This window comes from Macrotis lagotis, chromosome 6 (assembly GCF_037893015.1).
Source record: "Macrotis lagotis isolate mMagLag1 chromosome 6, bilby.v1.9.chrom.fasta, whole genome shotgun sequence".
NCBI classification, from domain to species: domain Eukaryota; kingdom Metazoa; phylum Chordata; class Mammalia; order Peramelemorphia; family Peramelidae; genus Macrotis; species Macrotis lagotis.
Window position 1 is genome coordinate 162,073,637 of NC_133663.1, and position 24,245 is coordinate 162,097,881.

The following is a 24,245-nucleotide window of genomic DNA, read 5'->3' on the forward strand; positions in this document are numbered from 1 at the left end:
TAAGGCAATTACTTCAGTTTTTATCATTTGTGGCCTTATTTCAACCTCTGTTTTACACAATTTTGTATTTGTAAAAGCATCTGTCCTGAAAACAAGAGACCATTGGGGGGGGGGGGATGTCTAGTTCCGTATATCCCTGCTTTGCCAGTTATATGACACTTTATCTTCATGCTATGACTGCTTTCTTCTGAGAGGGAAATTCCTTTTTCATCAGTATGGATGCACTGTTTTCACATATTACAAGTGCTGTGTTGCCTTGTCAGTCATCCTATTGCAGCCAGTTTCAGACCAGTAGAGCTGACGAAATGGCTGCCGATTGGCCAGCATCGACTGGGAGGGACTTGTTGGAAGGAAGGGCTGCAGTCATACAGCAACAGAGTTTAGAGGGTGTCTTTGCTTCATCATCTGAGGGGAAAATTCCCAGGCAGAAGGCTTCCCGAGTACAATAAAAAGGGAATGAGAAGTATTTACCCGAACGTTTCTTCCTAATGATGCAGTGGGAAAGCTTTGGCCACTTGATTTTACCAGGGGGTCCTGTGCCGATTGCCATCGTGAGGAGCAGACAGAGCTAAATAAGGTAGGAGATTCATTGTCCCCCCTTTTTTTGAATGTTTAAAGAGTTTGCTGCAGTGTGCTGCATACCATGTGTGGTTGCTGTGTGTGTGTGTGTGTGTGTGTGTGTGTGTGTGTGTGTGTGTTCGGGAAGCCAGGGAAACTGAATTCCTCCGATGCAAATGTAGCGCTTGAAGGAGAGACTAGAGTTTTACGTAACGTTTTCCTTTCAGGGAAAGAGGTGCCACAACTTGAATCAAAACCACTCAATTTGAGGGCGAGGTAGAAAATCGGGATTTTATTTAAGGAAAAGATCGATAGATCTTTCGAAAAGTACTGGGAGACTTAATTGGATTCTTCATAACCTTCTCATAGCTTGTTCTGGAAAGGTTTCATACAAGGATAGTCAACCCCCAAATCAATAAAGTTTACAATGACTATGTTATTTGAAAAACTGACTCATAATTGGGGGAAAGTTGGGGGGGGGGAACCTCCCTTGTAAACAATCGTCGGTAGAATATTTGACCAAATAAAAAAGGACAGTCTGTTTAGAACCAAGAACTGATACACCTCGGATACATTGTGTCTCTTAATGGAGTTTGAAAAGCACATTTTTTAATAACATAGCCAGGCAGTTTCTGGCAAGTTTTTGATACTGTAGCTCAATGTTTACAGTTCTTTTTCTGGCAAGGCTGAGTCTTTGTTTCCAGCTTAGAAGTAGAACCATTATATAAAAAAGTAAAGCTGGGTGAATAATGCTCACTGCAATTATCTGATCTTTATGCATTTTTAATGAGAACACACAGCCAGCAGAATAATTTAATGAGGGCAGGCTAGCTTTTAAAGCTGTGTTTTCACTATGCTGAACCATATCAACTTTCTTCCTGAGAACTAAGAGTGGGAAATGATGGAGAAGATTTATATTTAACACACTTTGGCATAGGGAAAAGAAGGGCTATATTTGTGGAGGAATTCTCGCTGCCCTGTTTTAAATTCTGCCAGGCAGAGGGGATCAGTGCCTTTTTTGTTAGGCCATGGAAGCATGTGTTTACAATAAATGTGTAACATTTTCAGAATAGTTAGCAAGCACTGAAGCGAGGAAAGAAAGCCTAGCTCTTCCCCTAGCACCACAGAGAATGAATGGTCTTCAAAACACCATTTACAATGGTCTCATTAACAATGGTTACATTTAAAGATTTTTTATAATTGGGTGATATTTATTAATATGTGAAACTAAAACTATCAATCCATTTTAAATGGCATTTTCTTATCTATAATCAAAAGTAATTTTTTAAAGACCTCTTGACTGATTTTATAAGGAATAGTCCAATGACTTAACTTAAATCCAAGTCCAATGCACATAGATTCTTCTAGACCCACTGATTTTACTTTCAAGGAGAAGTGCAGGACACTAGCCCAGAACTTCTTACGTCATCTCCCAACTATTTCTGCTGTCTGTTCTTGTATTCAAGCTTCTGGTGACAAGCATTCTAACTCCAGATTGACAGGTCCTGAGTTATGTCTTCAAATGGTGAAATGTCTAAATTCTGAACTGACCTGAATTGTTAAGAGGGTTTCTATCTAATACCTGCCTGATAATCAGACAGTAAAGGCCTTCTGTCTGGTGCCCGGATTGGGAGGGGGGAGGGAATGACGAGAGGTGCTGGCACACTGAAGCAAAGAGCTTCTCTGGCCCATCCTCCCTTTTGGTGCATACAGACCGTTGCCACCATATCCAGTCTCCCCAGAACGAGGACTGAGAAGGCAGTTTCCACCAGAGTCCAGGGATAGTCACGATGGTGGCAACAGCTGCTGCTGTGCAAAGATTCCATTCCACCACCATAAATTGGTCCAGGAGGGCCAGAAGAACAGGAAGGTGATAGCAGTTAATGCGACACAGGTGGGAAGCTATTATTAGACATCCATGTGCAAGTTTGTCTTTAATAACGAGCCTTTTAGGAAAGAATTTTGATCAGAACCGTTTGGATCAGGAGTACCAGATCCTATTTTATTATATTCACTCTAGCTGATTGTGTAACCTTGGGCAAGTCACTACTGCAGTGTTTCCATATTTAAAGTGAGTAACACTGTTCCCTTTACCTTGTAATTTTTAGGAGTGTGATATCTTTCATATTCAAAGAAATTGTTTCTCCCTTGGTAAAATTACATTTTTAATGTACAAAGACATAAAGCCCTAGTATTAATGAAACTGCCTTAGCAAAGGCTTCCCGGAATTTGGATCTATGGTTGTATATACTTAACCCTTCAAAGTCTTGCGTAGTTTTTTTTTTCTGGAAATGTTCCTACTTATCCTGCAATACAAATTTTGTCAGGTAAACAAGCATAGTGAGAAAGTAACATAACAGGGATTGTATAAATAAAAAATATTTTAATTATGGATCTTGCTTTTAAGAAAAGTGAATATTATTTGACTTGTGACAAGTTTGTGAATATGGAGAGGGTAAATTAGGAAGATATGCTTATAAAATAAAATAGTTATCACTAATTATTGTGTCTATTGAATACTAGCTTTAATTTGGTGTTCTTAAAGCAATAGGTCCAAGATTTTAGCAAGTTACATGGGTATGCAAGGCCAAGTAGTAGCCAAGATTGTATGCAAGAGATAAGGACTAGGTGTTGAGAAGGGAGCAGAAGGGTCACTTAGAATGGAAATATGTCCTTCTTATCTTTCCATACTGTCCTCAAGGAAAGATAGCCGGAAAGGCACCTTGAATTGCTTAGATTTAAACTAAAACTAAAAGTTACCCTGCATTACCATCCTACAAATATTTTTTAAATTGTACCAAGTAAAACTTTCTGATTAATGAAGAGATATTATAATCTCAAGTGACTGGGTATTGGGTTGTTAGGTGATAAGTACATAGTAAAGAAACCTTTTTGCCCCTTTAGGTATCTGAATCCATCAAAGCTAGGTAAAAGGATAACATTGCCCAACTAGGAGTGAGGCAATCTTGATACTAGTCTGACAAGGATAGGGGGAAAAAAACTTTAGGAATGTCTGTGTGGAGAGTCTGGTATAGAGAGTCAAAGTCATGCTTTTGGGTCAGAAATCATGAAGGTGAAACCATAACTCAAAAAACCATGTTTCCAAACTATAGGAATAGGTGAATCCTGTAGTCATCTACAGATCAAACACTTTGTGGACCCAATTCTCATCTGTGGTGTCAGAGACTGTTAGGTCAACAAGTCCTTTGAAGGGGAAGAAACAAGAGTATTTGAAATCAACTTGACCTGATGTAGCTCATAGAATCCTTGATAAATTTCCTGCCTAAATTTCCTGGCCTTTAATAAGGCCAACCTGAAGACCAATCAGGTATGCCTGGTTGGGGTGATAAGTAAAGGTGCCATGACCAATGGTCTCAGCAGGGCTTTGACCTTACTAGACATTTAGTAAATATTTGTCCAGCTTAACATCTTGTGGAGTATTGGGTTATACATTACTAGATATGTTTTGACTTGTGATGTGTCAATGAGCAAGTAATTTGACATTTTATACTTGCTCCTCTTTTAACATAGAGGCAAGAAGGTAAATACCAAAACTTATAAATTTGTTATAGAACTTTTTGCTCCAAACTTTTTGAGGACCTCAGATTTATAAAGGAAATTCTGTTAGTTATCACTGTGATAATAGTCATATTAAGAAATAAAAAGTAACATTTTGACTAGATCTATATAAGAAAAATGAGTACAAGCTGTACTATACGGTTTGGCCTGAAATGTTTCAATTTTTAGCACAAAAAGTTAAAGCAAATGTCTAGAGATAATACAGGAAGTTTTATTTTGTAAAGTTGAACAATTTCAATTTTTTAGTAAGATTTGATCTAGAAAATTCCTGTTGCTATGACAGATAGAAACACCCTGAAATAAAAGTGGACAGGATCATTTTTTTCTCCATTTAGTCCCTGTCAAAGAATTTGTTATCTAATGGATGAAGTCCATTATCTAAGTCCTTTATCTAATGGATGAAGCCTAGGGCATGCCTGATGTCAAATTTCAATTAAAGTGAAATCTTTGTGGCTGTATATTTAGTAATGTTAACCATTCAGGCAATTAAATCATATCCAGTTTTGGGTCATATTTGGTAGTGATACTTTCTGGAAAAGCAAATATAAGGATTCTTCTTCACCATAGTTGAATTCAAAATCCAATGGAAATCTAATAGTGTGAAGCCATTGAATTCATGTTTTACATTCACAGTGTGTACCATAGCAGTTCTCTATTAGAGCTCATGCTCATGTCATTTTAAATTTCTGGACTCCAGCCAATTAGAGAATAATCTTGGATTTAGTCCCATGCTCCTACAGCATAGGGAGCCTTTAACAAACCCTGATGTATTTATCTGATTGAACCCACAGTCTTCATCCTATCAAGGAAGAGTGACTCCTGGCCCTTAGGGCATTGTGATCTTTTTACAAAGCATATTTACCTCCCTAATTATATGTTTCTTTTTCTACTATTAAAGTTAATTTACATTTCCTGAGCATGTACCAGCTAGGTAATAGGAGAAAGCAACCTGGGAATGTCCTAAAGGTAAAGGAAGAAAGGTTGATTCAGTTTTAAAAATTCATCAGAGATATGTATAATACTATGAACTTGGATACTCATTGGAAAACATACGACAGGCATACCAAAGACTTTTGATTTGATCATGTTTAATGTCAAAATGCTACTTTAACAAATATAGGTTAGAGTACATAAGAGGACCTTAACAAAGATGTATGATATTTATTCATCAAGAATATATATTATATACATATATGTGTTCATATCCATATATATATATATATATATACATATATATATTTATGGCATAGAACTACCTTTATGATGTAACAATTAATAGTAATTGGATATCCATGAAATTGTAACATACGTAGATTCAAGGATAGTTTTTGAAAATACATGTATGCAAATTAATATAGTTATAATATTGTACATGAATGCTGATAACATGTTGACCAAAAGACTAATCAAGTTGAATGCTGACATGATGAAGGAGATGAATTGGCTGAAACAATAATTCCAGATTTGAATAGAATGCAAAGGACATGGAAATCATCCTTCTGGCAGGTTTTTGAATCACTTATATAGCAGGCCATGGTATAATAGATATCAAAGTGACTTCAGTACCAGGAAGACCTGGGTTTAAGTCCCTCCACTGACCTGTATTAACTGTGTAATCCTTGTTAAGATTGTATACTTTAAGTTGAAGAGAAAATGTTGATGTTTTTTGTAAGAGGAAGTTACTTCATCTCAGAATACTCTAGGGCAGCCAGATGATACAGTGGGTAGAGCACTAGCCCTGAAGTCAGGAGGACCTGAGTTCAAATTCAGACTCAGACACTTAGTAGCTGTGTGACCTTAGGTAAATTACTTAACCCTGATTACCTCACAGTGATTACCAGTATCATCTCCAGTAGTCCTGATTAATATTTGCCTTTGGACCCAGATCGTTCCAGAAAAGAAAGAAAGTGAGGCTGATGACTTAGCACAGGAACCCAATTCATTTGCTTTTCAACGCATCACTTCCCTGATGTCATAGTAGTCTTCAAGAATGAAAGAGAAACATCATCATCATATCAATGATAGTACTTATCATGTTAAAGATTATTTTTCTGTATATATTTCTTGTGTTTTTAAGTTTTTGGAGAAAAGAAGACTTTTTTGAAAGTGACATAAATTCTTCAAATGAGACATCCAAAGATAAAATATAACAAAAAACAACAATAACTAAAAATCATTGTTCTTGATCATACTTTAGAAGCAAAGTATAAGCTATGCCCTGCCCTTTGAGGTCAATAAATAGCCTGAAGATATTATAAAGTCTTCAACTTCCAGGTTCTTCCTCCACCTTCTCCCTAGTCAACAATCCCTCCTAGTATACCACTGGACTATAAATGTCATTATCATAGGTCTTCAAACAAGAAAACAGGTCTGGTATAGTAATGGCAAAGATTAGTACATTCTTAGGAATTCTCTTAGGAAACAATATGATCTAAGATTTTTTCAAGTTCTCTTTTGGAAATCATAATATATGTCTTCTAGTTTAAATGTTAATACTAATATGCATTTTGACCCTGGACCTTATAGGATAAGATTGTAAACCTAGAGCTGGAAGGAATCATTAGTCCAATTTGTAGAGGAGGAAACCCAGACTTTGTTAAGTGATTTGTTCAAGGTCACACAAGTAAGAAGTATTAGAGAGAGAGAGAGAGAGAGAGAGACAGAACTTGAATCCAGGTCCTCTGACTCCAGAGATAGTGGAGTTTATTTTTTTCATCTGCCACATTAATCAGTAGATGAGATTAACACTTTTCTTAATTAATTCTAAATTCATAAAATAGATATTGTTTTGAAGAAGGCCATAGTAACACAAACACATTTCATTAATTCAACTTGCTCAAGTGTGCTTGCTTGAGAATTTCTTTATTCCTATATTTGGTTTTCCCAGTGGGTTTTGGATAAAATATACAAGAAAATTTATTAATAGATAAAATTGATAGGTTTTTAACTATGAGATAATTGTGTAGGTTCAATATGTCTAAGAGAACTTAAATTTTTAATATGAATGTAGTTCTTTTGTTGAGGAGATAGAGAGGCAGAAGGGAGAAAGGAAAGGGAGAGAGATGGAGGAAGAGAGGTAGAGAAAGGGAGTGAAGGGGAAAGAGGAATGCGGGTGGATAGAGATATTGAAGGAGAAGTTTGAGGGTGGGAGGTTAATTGCTTTTATTCTAACAAGCTTAAAATTTGCATCAGGTAGACAGTTTAAATTATAGTACATCAATATCATGTATAAATGAGTGAATGTGTATGAATATAGTATTTAGTGAAATAAAATAATTTGTAGTTAAAATTGCACTGTTGTTTGACATGGAAATATCTTGTCTGGCCTTTTGAAATAATAATTGAGTTAAACCCATCACCAGCAATTTATAGTTAGAAATTATTAGAGATTGCCTCTATTTCTTATTTAAAAAAATACTCTGGCAGAAATGATGGAATTAATCAAAAAAGTATTTATGGAGTTCCTATTTTATGACCACCATGATTTGAGGGTGGAGGGAGGCATAAAAATTGTTCATTGACCTCAAGGAACTTTCAATCCAACTAGAGTAGAGATAGTACTAATAAAAATAAAAGGATTTGAAAAGAAATAAATATTAAACTGTCAGGTGCTAATTAAATGTGTACTAGGTATAAAAGAAATATCTAGATTAGCAGAGGGAAGGAAAAAAGGATTCCAGGATGGGAAATCATCAAGAACATTAAGTGATCCTGAATTGGGAATGAGTTAGACATCTATGGATGATGATGATTTGAATATTTAGAGAAAAATTGCTGTGTTGGGGAGTACATGGAAAGCTAGTTGCTCATGTAAATAGGAACGTATTATGTAGGACCTTGAAGGGAAAAAATAGAAGAGTTTGAGATTAATGAAACAGGCAATGAAATAGTTATTCTAAAAGAGTTGATCAAGTAATATTATGTAAGATAAACTGAAGGAAAGAGAGATCAGAGAATGTGAGACCAGATAGAAAGCTCTTGCAGTAATACAACGTTAAATAGTGAAAGCCTGGATTAGAGGTGATAACAGGAACAGAGAAGAAAGGGTGAATCTCAGAGATATTTTGAAGGGGAATAAAAAAAGTGAAAAGCTTTGTGGAATGACTGTGTTAGGATAAAGCAGAGTAAAGATTAAAGAAGGCTCTAAGGTTTTTGATGGAAAGGATGGCAGTTTTGTTGGCATTGATGGAGTTGGGAAAATGAGTCATTTTAGGGTGAGGAAGAGGATAAGTTCAATTTGTTTGAGGTGAACAAAGATCTAGAAAGGAATAATCTGTAGGGCTTATGGAAGTTGGAAACAAATACAGAGAACAGATAAAGGCTAGCTATGAGCTATGGTCTTATGATTCATTGTAGAGAAATACAGACAGGAAGGTTCAAGCTAACTGCATGAATGCAAAAAAAAAAAAGAAAGGAAGAGATGACCAACGCCCAAGTCTTGAAAAACACTCATAGTTAAAGGCAAGATGAAGAGGCACCAAAAAAAAGTTTAAAGAAAAAAGGAATCGAGATATAGAAAGAATATCTAAAAAGTACAGTGTCACAGAAATCAGAAGGGAAGAAAAAAGAATACTCTTATTACTGGCTTATTACATATCACACACTGTGCAAAATATTAGGGGTGAAGAAACTTTCAAGAAGAAATCTGAGATCCCGTTGAACATCAATTTCTTTGACTCTAGAGCAAACAACATGCCTTACCGTCTGTGTGTGTGTGTGTGTGTGTGTGTGGTGTGTGTGCTGTGTATTTTAACCTCAGTGTCCATAGCTGTTTTTCTCTGGGATGTATCATATGAAACAGCAATAATAAAATTACAGGTTAAATGTTAGGCTAATATCATAATAAGCTGTAGAATAATGGTTGAAAAGGAAATGCTTATGCATAAGCATGAGAAAGGTGAATTAAAGAAGGCTCTAAGGTTTCTGATGGAAAGGATGGCAGTTTTGTTGGCATTGGCGGGGTTGGGAAAATGAGTCATTTTGGGGTCAGGATGAGAATGAGTTTGATTTCCACATGCTAAGTTTGAAGTGAACAAAGATCCAGAAAGGAAGTATCCTGTAAGGCATATGGTAGTTGGAAACAAATACAGAGGACAGATAAGGGCTAGCTTATCTTAGACTGAAAATGGAATAGACTGAAAATTGTTGCACTTCACTAGTCACAGGAAGCTTAGTCTCAGAAGAAATTTTATATTAGTAAATACCTATACATTCTTCATTTGCAAGTGCGTTGTGTATTTAGTAGGAAAAGGAGGCATTTTATTTTAATGTCTTACGTAAATTTCAATATATAATAAGTTAGGGGTCATCTGTGCTTCTACATCCATTTCATTCTTGCAGTCCTTCTCTTCTGTTCCATCACATAGCCCCTCCTCTCCTTTCACTTAGTATTAGACTGTTGACAGAACCTCCTAATTCACCTCTCTGCCTCAGTCAAAATTTGTTACTTCTACCTCCCTCTCTCTCCTCTATACAGGCAATAAATTTCACTGGGAACAGAAAAGAAACAACTATGCCTAGTATATGATTTTGTTGTTGCTGTTGAATCATGTCAGTTGTATCCTACCCTCCATGACCCCTTTAAGGGTTTTCTTGGCAAAGTTCCTAAAGTAGTTTGCCATTTTCTTCTCCAGCAATCATTTTACATATGAGAATACTGAGGCAAGTGGTTTTAAGTGACTTACCAAGGATCACACAGCTAGTTAATATGAAGCCATATTTGAACTCAGGTCTTCCCGACTCCAGAACTAGAGAGCTCTATCCTTTGCACCAGTTTGCCTCCAATCTAAGTTTACAGTCTTATTGTGCATTATTCCCCTCATAAACTTTACAATCCTGCCAAACTGGCCTTCTTAATCTTCCTCACATATAACCACCTATGTACTTGTTGTCACCCATGTTTTCTTTCTCTCTTCCCTTCTTAGAATCCTCAAGTCCTCTTTAAAACTCAGCTTAAGCATGACTTTTTACATGAAGCCTTTGCTAACACCAGTGCTATCCTACTCTTCCATCACTTTATATTTATTTTAAAATATATTTTGTCTATGCCTACACATGAACAAATTGTTGCCCCAGATAGAAGGTAACCCCTCTAGGATTGAACTATTTCATATCTGACTTTGTTTCCCCAGAATCTAGCATAATGCCTAACACATAATAAATGCTTGGAGATATGTAAGTCCTTGTCAAGTTTAGATTGTTTCTAGAGATGGCCTAAATCTGTTTTTTAATCTATAGTTAGTGGCCCAGAAGCTCTTAAATTAAACTTAGCAGGAAGAAAAGTGTTTCCCTAGGGTAGTAGAAGTGAGAAAAGAATGAAATTAGGGAAACCATGCCAACATTCACCTGACCTCTTAAAGATTAATGTTTATGTCAGATCTTAGAACATTTTAGAAACTGAGAAGTGCTGTTGCCTGTATGGTTTCCTACCATATATGTTACCTGCTGCTTCTCCAAATCTGAGATAACTTTATGAATCCTCACTCAGGAGTCATATAAGACCAAGCTGCCTCAACCATGATAACCCTTCCCACTTTGCTTAGGCATGAGGTAGAGTTGAGATCCAAATGAACAGTTTTCCCCACTCCCAGCATTTGCACCCCATGCTGCCCATAATCCCAAGCAGGGGGGAAAAAAACTTAAGCTGAGAAGCAAGTAGCTGTGGCAGCTTCCAGAAAGCAGCTGATGTCCCAGTCACTTAACCATTTCCAGGTTGCCGAATGGCCCAAGATGGATGTTCTGCCTCTGCCTGGGTTTGCTTATTGTGTATGTAATCTGCCACCAGCTCATGTTTCTGTGGAGACAGACCCTCCCCACTCTCACAAGGGATTCAGCCCCTTAGCAAGCAAGGGAAGGAGGATGTGTTTGTTTACACGTCTGCAGTATGGTTTTGTTTTCACTCGGAAGTGTGTCTCTTAAATCAGGTTTAGATTAGCTTTCCAGGTAGTAGTAAGAACACTAGACTGAGAGTCTAATAAGCCTGATTCCATGTCTTACTCCTCCCAGAGCTGGTTTAGTAATCTCTTCAAACTAGACAAAACACCTTATAGTTTTCCCCTATGATATGAATAAGAACTTTTGCTCCAGATTCCCTTCCAGGATAGCTAAGAACAAGATGGGAAGCAGTCGTAAACAAGAAAAACTTTAAAATCCTAAACTTGCTGTCTTTATGTGTAAATTAATAAATTACTGAGGAATTAATCAGTTTTTGCTACAGGAAGTAGTGTCTATGTCCCCAGGAACCCACTATCCAGTTCTGATCTCTGTCTCTCAAACACCCTGTGCCCCCACAGTCGGGAAAATGAAGTGCCCTGAAACATTCTGCTCTTCAGGGTGTATCTACCAAGAAAAACAATGCAGAGTGAAAATAATTTTCATAGTTAAACTGTATATTTTTGTAGGATGTACTTATTCCTATGTGTACATGAAAATATAACAGTTTTGGGAATCAGTTCTAGATATGACCTTACAAGTACTAAGATGTACTTTTTTTGTAGCTCAAAAATAGTGATAAAAAAATTTACAAATAGTCTTTGGTCTTTCTGAGACTGACCCTGACCTCTGGTTCAATTAGTCCCTGACAGCCATAACAGAGACATTGAAGTTTTGATATGAATGTGCCAGCTTCATCTTAGGAGAGAATCCTATACCTAGTCTATTCCAGGTCCAATCCACTTTAGCTCTCATAGAACTGACTTTATACACTTTTATAATTATGTTGTTGAAAGCATATACTTAAACCCTTTACGGTTTATAAGTTCTTACAAATATCTCATTTAATCCTCGTAACAGCCTTGGTCGATAAGTATTCATCCCTATATTACAAATGAGGAATTTGAGGCAGAGATTAGGTAACTTGCCCAGGATTACACTCATAAAATCTGAATAGATGTGAACTGGGGTCTTATTCTAAGGCCTAGCATCCTATCAATTGTGCCATCTAGCTGACATCTAGGGAAAAGGAATGTTCTCAACCAAACCCACTCAAGGACTGACCAGTCAACCAAAGAAATTGAAGGAGAAGGGGGTTTGATATCACATTATTAGAAAAGTACCTGAATCTGCTTTGAAACTTTCATACTTTGTATCAATGTGAGTTCTTCCATTTTTAATTCAAAATTTCAAAGTTGATATTTAACTTGAAATCTCATACCCTGGAACTGTTCCAATTTTTAAAAAATAGTAGTTGTTGACTATAAGAATGCTTCTATTGTTGTATTTAACTTGAAACATTTTGTGTATTTTTTAAACTAATGGATTATGTCTGATCAGCTTTCTTTGACACAAGTTGCTTTTGCTTTCTAAATACATATAATATATATACACATATTATAGAGAGATAGATATTTTTAAGCAACAGATTCTATTTGACTACTAGAGAGCAGAAATTTCCTTTTTGTTTTAGTTCATGATGGAGAACCCAAAACACAATTAATAAATGAATGGGAAAATAACCAATAGAGAACATCATTTTGCAAGAGGTAAAACTGTAGTGGTTCATATCTATAGATTCATATTTATATAGTGATTTATAAGGTACAATTTGCAATGTTCTTTTGGGTAGGTAGTACAAATACCCATTTTAAGATGATGTACCTAAAGGTCAGGGGGATTAAATAATTTGCCCCACAGTCAGTAAATAGAGAAGCTGGACCTCAAACCTAGGTTTTCTGATTCCCAATTCAGTACTCTTTCCCTCTTGAATAATGAATGACTAGAGGTCATTAACTAAAGATGACCAATATGAAGGTTACATTTTAAAATCTAGTGGGTTTTTAAACTTATATTTGTGCCATTTATCAGTCACATAGTATATCGAGAGCTAATTGCCTTTCCCCTGTGGAATTTTATTTGAAGTTCTGGTCTCTGGCTTCTATCTTAATAATTAGCACAGAAAATAATGAGAAAACATGTCTTCATTATGTATGTTTAGATAGGTCAAAAATTCTGAATTGTTATATTAAAGTTAATCAGTAAAGGTATATTTTAGGTCATTGGCACTCAGCCATTTTTCTTCTCATGGGTCCCTGGCAGTTAATGTAAGAGAAGCATCCATTTACAACATAAAAAGTGTCGTGTTGTCGGTTGACGAGATCCTGAAAATCCTGGCATTAGTGAAGTGTTTTATCTTGTTTTCTGATTTTTTTGCAGGACCATATGCTTAGTACATAGCTAGATTCGTAATTAATATTTTCTTATTAAAAATAATAACAATCACACCTGCATGCCCAGACATAAATGGGAATTATAGCTGGTTTCCTATGACCAAGACTGAGGAATCTGGTAGATGGGTAAGGGGAGAGTTTTCTCTTCACATCTTTGTCCCACAGGACCTGTTGCTATAATATTCTCAGATTCTCATAGGAGAAACAAAAAGTATTTACTTGTTCATGCCCTCCCTTGTGCATTTTCTCCTCTCCTTACATTTTGAGAAGAAAAATTAAGCAATATTTTTCCACATAAAATTTTCCTTTAAGACCTGCCTTCTTCTGCTTTGAGCAAGAAAATGCTACTTTCAGTGGAGACTTCTCTAAGCAGAACATAATTTATCCTTACCAGAACAAAGGGGTAAATTAAAAGAGCAGCTGGCTACTTGCCACTGGCAAGGATAGTAGGAGGAAAGAGCTAGTTAAAATTCATTCCCCTACTTCTATTCATCCCCTAATACCCAACTATGCTTCCCTCTATCTTTTGGACCTAGAATAGAGAACAACTAGAACTCTAGAACATCTCTAAACTTATGGGAGAAAAGCAGCAATGAGGAGCTCATTCTTTTTTCCCCATGGACCAAAAGTGTTTAAATCCCAAATAGGAAACTTTAAAGGAAAGGAAATCTTGAATATATGTAATTTTTAAAAATAATTTCCAAATCATCTCCCAAATGCAAACAATGCCTCATACAAAGACAACCCTTTTACATAAAGGGATTATTATAAGAAAAAGAGAAAGATTAGGATCTGATATTTCAGTACCTTGAAAGATGTGCTGTATTATGAGTATAGGTCCTTTTTCAATCAAAGCAAATTGTCAGCCTTTCATATCTTAATCAATGACAGCATAATTTCTATGGTGAAAACCACAGAATATTCAGTAGCCAATCCTCTGATGATGAATCAGTCTCACTGTACTGAATTAGGCTGGTCTTCATTCAACCAACATCTTCTATAACTGGACCCATATATAAACTTCACATGGATTAGTAAAGAGAACACCAGATTGGGAATTCTAGAGGAACCTTAATACTTAATAGCTCTATGCCCTGGAAAAGGCATTTAATCTTTCTGGGTCTGAGGGCACTTCTGGCCTTATAGGAGTTACCAGAATGTGATTCGCTAGAATAGTGTGGAAGAATCAGTGGTTACCGCCATACTACGATGAGCAACTTGACAAAACTTTGCTAGATGAAAATATACTTTTACATAAGATAATAATGATGATGTGATGATGATGATAAGAATAATAACATCAGTATAGAAGGGCAAATACTAAATCTGAAGCCTAAATACTTTGCCCACATAGTAAGAATATAGGACTCATTGGAAAAGACCCTGTTGCAAAAAAATGAAGGAAAAAGGAGATGGGGAATGGTAGAAGACAAGATAGCTAGATAGCATCATGGAAACTTGCATAGACTTCAGGAGATAGTGGAGGTTAGAAGGACAATGGTCCATATGTTCACTAAGTATCAGACCTGCCTGAGTGAATGAACAGCAACAATGATAACACTAGTCCATAGTAAATACTAGAGGATAAATATTAATACCAGCCCATACTATATACTAGAGAATAATAATTATTACATAATAATAATGTTAGCATTTATTATATGCTAGTAGATAATAATATAATAATTTTACACTAGGCACATGATCAATCAATGCTTGTTGAAAGAATAACTTAAATATAAAGAACTTTATGATTGCCACATGATTTCAGTTATTGGGATGACATCAGACTACTCTCATTTTAGAGGGGAAATTATGAACACGTGAAGGAATAAATGAAAAGGTATTTATTGAATGCATCTTTAGTAATTTAAAAACATAGCTATTTAGAAAATATGAAAAATATCTGTTTAAACTAGAATTGTCATTGTCATGTTACTTTTTAAAAATAAGCTTGAAATTTACATTATACTAATAGGAAGAATCATTTAATCATCCTCTTAGATCAGAGCTCTTAATTTGGGGTTCTCTGAATTTGTCCTTTATAAAAATATATTTTTGTAATTTTTATATTTATGTAATTGGTTTTGCTCCTAGGTATTTTGTTTTGCATTTAAAAATATCATTCCAAGAGGAGGTCTATAGGCTCTATTAGACTACTAAAGGAATCTATGAGAAAAATAAAAATAAAAACAAAAGCATTCTACATAAACTTAGAAGTTTCTAATAAGCACTAATTATAGATAAAATAGGCATTTTTCTGAGAGTGCATAACTGAGTAGGGAGCTTTAATTTAGTAAACCAGAGAAGGAAACTAAACTTTGAAGGTAAGATACTGTTTCTCAATAGCTCCTAAAAGTCCAACTTTTCAGCAAGAAGATGATGGAATGAACAGACGGGGTGGGGGTGGGGGAGAAAAGTAGATGTTTTTTCTTGAGAATTCAAACTTTTAATGTTTCCTGGTTATAATAACTGCCAAAAAAAGTACTTCTAGTAATCTTTGACCACATAAGACATAACAGAACATCTTATGAAACTGATTGACCTAATTCTTTGCCCTTGAGCACCACTTGATATCTAAGTTAGAGACAAGCTCACCTAGGGGACTAACTTCTTGCATTTTTGACAAGACAACATTTATGTACCATGGGAAGGATTTAGTAGCAATAGTCATATTCTCGTCTAGCTCACTCTGTGACAACCCATTCCCAAGCATTTTTGAGAATTCTGAAACCTGTGACTGAAACAGAGAACAACTAACTGGCCTATAATGGAACCAAAGACATGAATTTAACCTCATTAATTAAAAACTATTAACAACTGAGCTAAGTCATATAGATGTATGTATTTGTATGTATGGAGACTGAAATGAAGGAGACAGCAGGTTCATACATTTTTAATATCAATTATATAAGTGTATATACCTTGGGGGGGGGGGAGAAATGGATCAGATAATCTCTCAGTCTATTCCTGTACTCTAATTCTAAGAAATTTAGCTGTACCTTTTACAATTTCCCCAGGATAAATCAATCAAGGGCTTAAGATTTTTCTTAGAACCTACCTTTCCCTCTCTCCTGGAGGTAGTGCCCTAGTTTAATGTGTGAGATGATACCAGATCACCTTTCTGTTATTTAACTTACAACTCATTATTGCCACTGACTCTTGCATGTCTAAGATGCAGAGATAGAGCTAAAAACCAGGGAATCACACACAAATAAGAAAGTGTGGCAAAACTCATTTTAACAACATGCAAGGACATCATTAGGATAAAGAATGAAAATAAAAGTAGTGAGAGAGCTGTCAGAGAATTTACTTTGGTAATTAGGATATAAAAGTTTCCTTCCCCACATTCAAGCAGAAAAGAGTTCCAAACTCATGAACTAAAATAATTTAAAATTCAAAAATATTTTTTGAGCAACTACTGTGTACCCATCACATGGATAAATGCAGAAGTATACACACTATGATCCCAGGTTATAAATACCTTAAATATTTGTAGGAATGCCTTCAGTATCCAAAGTAGAGTACTAGATACTATAAAAGATAGAAAGATCAATGGGAAAGAATACCCCCTCTCAAAAACTTACAGTCTGAAAAATTAAGACATTTACATAGATAAGCACAATAGAAATTTTAAAATTGTGAATGCATGAGGAATAAAAAGTGTAACAGAGAATATAAAAGATAAAACACTCCCAGGTAGGAGGAGATAAAAGCAGGCTCCATCAAGAAAATGGAATTTGACTTAGGGATTGGTGGTATGACAACACATAAAAACAAGATAGAGAAGGATCTTTCAAGCTCAAGGAACAGCATGAGTAAAAATGTTGAATCACAAAAATCTGAGGAATGTATTCGGGGAAAAAAAAGAATACATTTTGACTGTAGTATATGAATGATAATATTAAGAGAGAAGATTGGAAAATAGATTAGAGTCACATTGAATATCATGTTAAGGCGTTTATTCTTTAAAATTGGGTAAAATAGGGAGATGTTGAATGTATTTGAATTATATATCACACCTGTGAATCAACTAATATGGTAGGGGTGTGTAGGATGAATTGGAAAGAGAAGAATCCAAAGGTCAGGAGACTTGTTAAGAAACCATTATTAAAGTCTGACTTAGAGATAACGAATCCTTAAATCAATATAGAGACAGTTAAAGTGGTAAGGTGTTAAAAAGTGTGGGAAATATTTATCAGGTTAAATAAAAAGGAGATGTCAATTAATCATATATATAGTAATGAGAGTGACTGACAAAAAATCTAGAAGAGAAAGATTTAAGAGGAAAATGATTTGTTTAGACTTAGCCATGTTGAACTTGAAGTTCCTTTGAGACATCCAGATAGAGATATCTCTCAAGTTTAGAAGCAAAATCAGGGCTAGAAAGGTCCATTTGGGATTTAGCTGCAAAAAATATAATAACTGGAATATGAAACAACAGAAAATAGCATATAATCAAGTATTAAACTCTATAGCAGAGACTATCACTAGAAGCTTAAGGGTAAAGACTTTTTCATTTTTTTAAAATTTGTATTCCAAATGCTTAATTTGATATCCAGTAAATAATAAAATTGGATAGCTGGGTGATGCAGTGGATAGAGAACTAGGCTTGAAATCAGAAAAACTCATCTTCATGGGTTCAAATCTGGTCCCAGACACTTACTAGCTATCTGACTCTGGGCAAGTCATTTAACCCTGCCTCAGGTTTCCCATCTGTAAATGAGCCAAAGAAGGCTCACTACCAGTTTCTTTGCCAAGAAAACCCCAAGTAGTGTCATGAAGAATTGGACACAACTGAAAAAAATAACAAAAGTGTTGTTGATACCAGTATTATAAAAAAAAATCAGAATGGGGAAAGACAAATATATTAGTGATTAAAGTGAAAAAAAAGGTTTCATGGATGTAGTGGGTTTGAACTGAACCCCAGTGAAGGGGGAAAAGGGTATGTTCAACTGAAGAGGAACAGGACAGGAGCCACAATTCTGAATGAAACAGGCAGCCTGAGCAAAGATTTGCCTCTTCTCTGTTTTACTATTAAATCTGTGGTATTGCACCATCCAAAATATAACTTACATGTATCAAAGAAACATTTTTTCATTGCCTTCCATCTCTGAAAAGTTGGGTTGTTAAGGAAAACATGAAGGAAACCACTGTAGAGCTAATAGCAACAAGAGCCAGAACAGTGGTTTAGTTCTTCCTTGTGCTGAGGCTACAAAACTCCCTAGAAAAATTCTAATTTTGTTTGAGAATTCTGAACACTGAGGCCAGTGGTGTGGTTAGGATACAGGTTATTGGCTCTGTTGGCATTCTATTCTCTTCATGAGAGTTCCACATGAGTTGCTAGTAGCAGAGAAGACAGGTCATCATGAAGGAGAACACATTGAGTACATGAAATAGTTTGTCCTATTCTTTTTATAGTATGATGAGTGGTATTTGCTTCCTTATCCTAAAGAATTAAAGGCACAAAATCTTTATGGTTTTTTTTTTGGTGCTCTGGTGAAATCTTCTGTTTCTAATACATTCACATCTCTGAACCATAGAGCTATAATTGTGCCAAAACTAATAACCTAGTGGACCCTAGGATATAGAGTTTTCTGTATATTTCCATTCCTTTCCATTTCTCCCTCTCTTCATTCCCCCCCCCCACATCCCCACTAGACTAGATGCTGAGTTAACTTGTATTTTAACATTTAATATGCAGAATAAATGTTAAGCCAAGACTAGGCAAAAGGGTTTTTTTTTTTAGATGCTGCTATTAATCTTGTCTTTTAGTTATACTACTATAAGTCATCATTGCAGAAAGCAGGGCTAGTAAAGAGAAACAATGATTCTGACTAAGGAACTCTATTTTGTTGTCTCCTATATATGCCTCTTGCAAAGTATACGGAAGGAAAGCAAGGTCATTGCTTCCTTCTTCATGGTGAATTCAATAGTCTCTCCCTCCTCCCCTCTGGCTAGCAAGACAACCAAATAATAAGTCTATTCATTGCATTTGACATTTGATAATGATATCCTCAAAATGCTTCATAGTTTAAAAACTGGCTTACTGGATTAAGTCATTGAACTGCTTGCAAAATTCCAGGCTGATTAAGTAATGTTTAGATCATTTCATGTGTTCTAAAAACTAATTTTAATTCTAAAGATTTAAGAAAAAAGGCTCAATTTCCTTAGAAGGATTTTAGCAGTCATTCCTTTTTTAGACCTTAGTAAATATAAGATAATTATTTAAAAGGCTCTAAATTTAAAAATTCAGAGAGAAAACTAGTGCATTGTTCAATACTACAATTCAAGTAATCATAATAGAGAAAGCCCTATGGAAATAGGAAGAAGTCAGATGATATTTAGGATAATTACTAAAATGTTTTCCTTTGGTAAGAATCATGTAACTTTTGCTCTTCTCTGTATTGAGTAGTTGTGTTCTTTGTTTATTAGTATAATAAGAGGGATTCTTAACCTGGGAATCATGGATCTTTTGTAGATTTCTGGGATTCATGAATTTGGATGGGGGAAAAAATGACACCTTTGATTTTACTAACATTTAACTTAAATTTAGTATTTCCTTCAAATATTTAAAAATATTATCCTGAGAAAGGGTTTCACAGGTTTCATTAGTCTGTCAAAGGGGTCCAGGACACAAAAAAGGAACTCATATAAAGGAACTGATAAGGCCTTGTTCTTGATTTACTCAGGAATTTTCATTCTTCACCACAAATATAATGGTTTGTTTATTTTATTGTGTGATGCATACTGGCCAAAGAAATAGTCATTTGTTTCATTGCCCTTGTTTTGCTCTGGGGAAAGCAGTTCTGGGTACATCTTTACACTGCCATTAAAAGGAGCAATGACATGCCTAAAGGTTGGCATTAGGTATAGGTTAAAAGCATAAAGGCCTTTTGAGATAAATATATATATATGTATATATATGTATATTAAAGAAATTATCTAGGGTAACTGAACTTGGTTCAAAATTTAATTTGTATGCCAATGAAATTTTGCTTATTCGGATTAACTGTAGGAAAGAGATGAGAATTAGTTTAGAGGCTTGAATTATAGAAAATGTATAGAGAAATGTAGCTTTTTGCTGATTTAACAATTCATATTGGGTGAACAAAGTAATAACTTGGCAATGATGGTCCATAAGTGTCTTGTACTAATTTTATTTTTGTTATTTTAACATTAACAGCTTTATTTAGTGCAGAAAGTAAGTTCTGAGTCAAAAAGACTCAAGTTCAAGTCAAGACACATACCATGACCATGGGCAAAGTCCCTTCATATTTCAGTGCCACAGGCATCTCTGACCTTAAGTTATAAATGGGTTCCAAACTGCATTAACTTGAGGAATTTCCATTCAGGGAATTTCCCTATACCAATGATATCATAGATTTAGACCTCTCCCCCTCCACAAGTATAATTATTGTTTACCAGCAGACCTAAATCATTGGAATTCTGTTAAATTTGGTTTTTTCTTCCCTAAAGAGCCCAATCAAAAATCATCCAACACTTGAAGTGAAGATAGTAATAAGGGAAATCTTTCTAGTGAGTATTCCTGTATTTATTTGTAATAAAGTAGCTTTATTGAAATCTTAGTGTCCCAAATTTAAACTTCCACAAAAGACCACAAATTTTAAACCAACAGTCTAAATAGTTACAGAGCTAAGAGGGATTTTGAACGTCATCTGTTCCAACCTACTTGTTTTTCATTTTAGAAGACTGAGGCTAGAGAAGTTAAATAATTTGTCCAAGTTTACTTAAAGCTTTAAATGGCAGAGTCAGGATTTTACCTGATGTCCTGTAACTTGAAATTTAAATGTTCTATACAACTCCCTAATGCAAAGCTCTGGTAATGTAAACATTGAAATTTGGACTGAAGCAGATTTCAGAAATTGAAAAAGAACTTGGCTGCCTAAGAGATGTTCACTAACAACTTGTTGATTCATAGTCTATGAAAAACCTAAAATGTTCCCTGGAAACAACTTTACTTTCTTTATCCTTTGGAAAGAGTAATGTTAGCTAAGGCTTTAAATTACTCCACATCTCTCTCTCTTCATAGGAAAATGAGAGAAAAAATTGGAAAAATAGGAAAATTTTAAGAGGGAAAAACGGGGATAATACAAAATCAAAAACATCAATATGTGTGTAAGAACTGATTATATTTGGCTGATATGTTGTAGGACATGTGAATAAAAGTTCAATCATTAAGTGCCTGCCTGTTTTCATAGCACTTTGAAGACAGAACTGTTGTTAAAATTCTCATGGAAGTATCAAGATGAGAGTAGTGGGGTAATGAGGAAGGATGTCCTTGCTTCTTTTGTGAAAACTTCTTAATGTGGTTCTTTGATATTTTGACATCTGCTTCCTTTAAGAAAGGGGAAAACTGCTCCTGTGTTTTTTGTTGCACACCAAACTTTGTTTTGTTTAAATAATAGATTTGCTTTTTCCTCTCTGTTGAAGGGCATGGGAGGTGTCAAAGCTATGACACTGTACAGACAGCTTTATACTAAAGCCAACAGATTTCCTTAATATACTTATTGCTGTTCTGTAAATAGCGTAGGGGCATCCTATAAACCCGACCCACAGGTTAACACAGACTGGTAATCTGGACTGGAAAGTGCCCAGTGGCACATTTCATGAGACCACCTGCCTGTATTATAGCCCATTCACAAAGTGAAAGTTTATGGCTTTGGTAACCAGTTAGCTTTGAGCTCATTGTTCATCATCTGAAATGAAGATTTTTAGCCTAAATTCTAATATTGTAAGGAATGTTTGTTAGAAATAGGCTAAATTATGGCTTAGAGTTTGCTTCCGAGAGTTTATTTTATAATTTTCATTTTAATAATTATTTTTTATTTTTAATGGAGAACAACCCTGCTTGGCAGCAGCATACAAGTAATACAAAAGCTACATAGAAACATGGATTTAGTCAATGTGTTGTGGGATTTTTCTTAAACATTTTAGGTTGCTTTGAAAAAAAATTTCCTAAGGAGAGGAACATTTCACTTTAGTTTCTGTTTAAAGAACAGCAGGAAAAGAAACCTGATCTAACAGCAGATATGGGGGGAGGGGGAATAGAGGGAGGCGGAGTAGTGATTCCTAATTTTTAACCCTGCCATTACTGTAGGATTTTTCTATGATTTTAAAAATTTCTCTAGAAAGATTTCAGGAGAGCATGAACTTCAGTGAGAAAAAATGCATCCCCATCCTAACTAATTCTTGGTTTCCCTTGTAATCCCATGTATTTTATTTTATACATTTAAGAACATTATTCTGAGGAGTCCATAGGTTTCACCAGACTTCTCTCTCTCTCTCTCTCTCTCTCTCTCTCTCTCTCTCTCTCTCTCTCTCACACACACACACACACACACACACACACACACACATACACATGTTAAGAACTATTGATCATTCTTTATAGTTCTTGTTAAACTGCTGAGGAAATCCTGAGGAAAGAATCTTCTTGGGACTTTAAATTAGGTATTCTCATAGCTCCTTTGTCTGCTCCTTAATTTGCAGAAAAGCAGAGTGTTGGCTTATCAGCACTACATCCAGATTTTGTTACTGAAATCCTGTTTTGATTTCATGACATTTCCATTTGTACACTGAATTTGAGATGCATCTGCATCTCAATGAAACATTTGAGACCAAAGCTAGTACAGTGAATTCTTTTCATTTTTTATTACCAATTTTGTTTACAACTAGGAAAATTCACTCCATTTTGTTTACATTATTCTAGCAGGATTGTTTCCTTTTAAATGTTCCTTCTTTTCATAATCTGTGATTTAACTGAGGTCTATATGTAATTATTGATCTATTATTGTATAGCAACAATGTACACAAAATAGTTTAGTTGGAATTCACACTTATGTACTAGGATAGGAGAGGAAAAGTAACATTCTCTCCTTGTCCTCAAGAAACAGGTAAAAAACATGTATATAGTAAATAGAATGTGCATGTTCAAGTAGGTGCATATATGTATTTATATGTATATGAATGCATATATTTAAGCACATGTGTATACATGCATGGATGGGTACATATAAATGTGAATTGTGTATACACGTATGTATGTATGCACACATATAAATATATATGATATATGATATATATATATATATACACTTAATTCCTCATCAGCATAGAGAGCTCATGATGAAGAATTAATGCCACCAGATTTTTCTCTTCAAGTTAGAGATTTAGTTGCCTAAGGCACTGAGATTCAATGATTTGCTCATGTATCAGAAATGAGATTCCCAATTTTGAGACTCACTCTTTCCAATAAGTGATATTCCTTCTTTAAGTGTAAAATATATATTAAGTAAATAAAAGGAAGGGAAATAGAGCACTAGAAAAAGGGGAATCATGAAAGGCCTTTTGTAGGAGCTGGTATTTGAACTGAATTTTGAGAATTATTGATTCCAAAAGATGAAAGTGAGGAGGAATATTTCAGACATGGTGACATCCTTTGCAAAGACAGAATGTCTGATATAGCAAATATCAGATGTAATGGTTGTCTTGGAAAATCACTGGAGTCAGAGCTGAATTCAGATCTCAACTATAATAATTGATAGCTATGTGATGATGGATAAATTAATTTATCCATTAAACCATTTTGAGCATCAGTTCCCTTTCATATAAAAATTATAATTTCAATACTAGTGCTAGCATCCACTGAAATTTGTTGTGAAGAAATTTTTGTAAAATAAAAACTAAGTTAGTAATCCTAACTCATTCACAAGGATCATATGTCAATAATCATGTCAACAAACTACAGAATTTAAAATTTGGAAAGGTCCACAGAAGCCATTTTCTGCCTATGGAATTACCCATTATAACATATTTGACCATTGGTCATTCAGTCGCAGTCAGAAGATCTCCAGGGAGGATGAAACTACCACATGTCAACTCTGAATATCTCATACTACATTCTGTCCTTCTAAACACAGA

At 35.1% G+C, this 24,245-nt stretch overlaps 1 protein-coding gene across 6 annotated transcripts in view; it reads left to right on the forward strand.

The window, feature by feature from the left end:
• Positions 1-354: 354 nt before the first annotated feature.
• Positions 355-24,245, forward strand: part of MBNL2 (muscleblind like splicing regulator 2) — a 186,560-nt gene continuing 162,669 nt past the window's right edge. For 5 of the 6 annotated variants that reach the window (XM_074191919.1, XM_074191918.1, XM_074191922.1 and 2 more), the window contains exon 1: positions 355-577. The gene's annotated coding sequence lies outside the window, so the exon portion shown is untranslated. The other variant, XM_074191920.1, reaches the window with a different exon arrangement.